Consider the following 1,986-nt stretch of genomic DNA (forward strand, 5'->3'; position numbering starts at 1 on the left):
CATTTGTGTTTTGTCGTCTTTCCATCTCAGTATGAAGTCATTATCACTAATGGGAACGATTCCCAAGACTTAAGAATCAAGATCCAAATTATAATTGTTGTCTTGGAAAAACCTGACAGTGATATATAAGGTTCCTTCATCGCTAGTAAGAAGGAATTCTGATACAAATCTGTGTCAGAAGTGATATTGTCACGTAGTAACGTGTACAGATGTCAACATCACAACAAAATCATTAATGCAGCAGCTTTTATTATTATACGTCCCACCATGTTTTTCGTCCTTTTTGCTGTCTCAGATATAACAATGCACCACTTCAGGCTCTCTCCCTCACTGTTATACAAACAGCTCACACTTGACGATAATGACCACACACACAAACAAACACACACTCACACGCAAACATACGCACACACACACTTGCACACAGAGATTTCAAGTCAAAATATGTTTTTTACTGAGAGCTATAGTAATTTTCATGTGTTTTTGTTACAGCATTGACACGTAATACAAAAAAAATATACATTTCTTTTTATGAGAAACTAGATTTTCTAAAGGAGTAAAGGTCATTCAAACTCTGTTTATAGCTGCCTTTTGCTGTTGGTAATCGTTTCTCTTAAATATAGAAGATATTAAATGCTAAACAAGTTGCCTGAACTACAGTCAATCCATGACATCATAAAAGGTGATTCCATGGTCAGTTCCATCTCAAACTAAGATTTAGATTCCATTTTAAAATCTAATATCCAGCCCCAGTGTTTTCTTTTTTTTCCCCCCCTTCATGTTCCGAAGGGTCAGCTTGTGAATAAAGGGAGGTACAAGAGAGAGAGAGAGTCTAATGGACAGTGCGAATGGGACAGACAATGATATGCAAGTTGTTGGAACAGGTGAAAGAGGTAAACAGACTGATGATGCAACATGCACAATGGAGAATAAAAATGGGGAGAGAGTGGCAGAGTCCCATCTGTTTGCTACAGGCGAGAGAGCCGTCGATGGGTTCTTTGTTCAGTCAATTAGAATTCAGAGAGGGGGGGAGGGAGGGAGGGAGGGCAGGGGAAGAGGAAGAGACAGAGAGTGTGGCGTGTTGAAGAGCCCCCGCGAAGAGAGTGTGATTTCACAGGCCAAGTGTGAATGGCTAACACCACTGAGGGAGGGGGCGGGAGTAGACCCCGAGGTGGGAGAGGGATGATCTGTTGGAGGAGAGAGTTGCAGGATGGGGATTCAGGTTGACGAGGTTGAGACCATCGTGTCTGCGCACACTGAGGGGGAGCCGTCAACTCCCACACAACCGGAGATTTGACAAAATGTTCAACCAAATGAGTTGGAAATACAAAATCTCATATTGTAGTAGGGATGGAGACAAAAGCACTGTGGTGAGTAATCAGCAGGTCAACCTTGCCGCTGCTGTAATCTGTAATATCTGTATTTGAGATGATGTAGCCACTAGCGAAATAAAAACCTCTCATGTCAAGTCACATTACCATGAACGTTGTCCAGTGTGAGTATGAAATAGCAGCTCGATCAAAGGTTTCAGTGCAGTGATTGACACTTGACACGACACAACGTGTCCTGACATTTCCAAATTCGTCTTCTTTAGCGAGGCCAGGAGAGGACAGACGTGGTGAAACTCAAAGATGTCGCGAGATACAACCGCAGCAACTTCCAAAAGAACAAGCCACATTATCGTTGCTCTCATCAGATCCACTGGGCTGTAGTTCCTGTTGCTCCTGCGCCTCAACCTTCGAAATGGCCACGTTAACTTTTCATAACACTTGAATGATTAAATCTGTGTTTCCCCAGTCAAACGCCTTTAATGTGCACGAGCAGCAGCGGAAAATTTTCTGTTTGAATTCGCAGCAGCTCTGGAAGATGATATCAGATAAAGTTTAAAATCATTATCGCTGAATTATAAGATGGATCGTTTCCAGTGAATATCTACTGTGAGGGCCTTACATACACAAATCCTAGAATCTAAATCAAGGAATGCTA

This window comes from Scophthalmus maximus, chromosome 4, assembly GCF_022379125.1.
Source record: "Scophthalmus maximus strain ysfricsl-2021 chromosome 4, ASM2237912v1, whole genome shotgun sequence".
NCBI lineage: Eukaryota > Metazoa > Chordata > Actinopteri > Pleuronectiformes > Scophthalmidae > Scophthalmus > Scophthalmus maximus.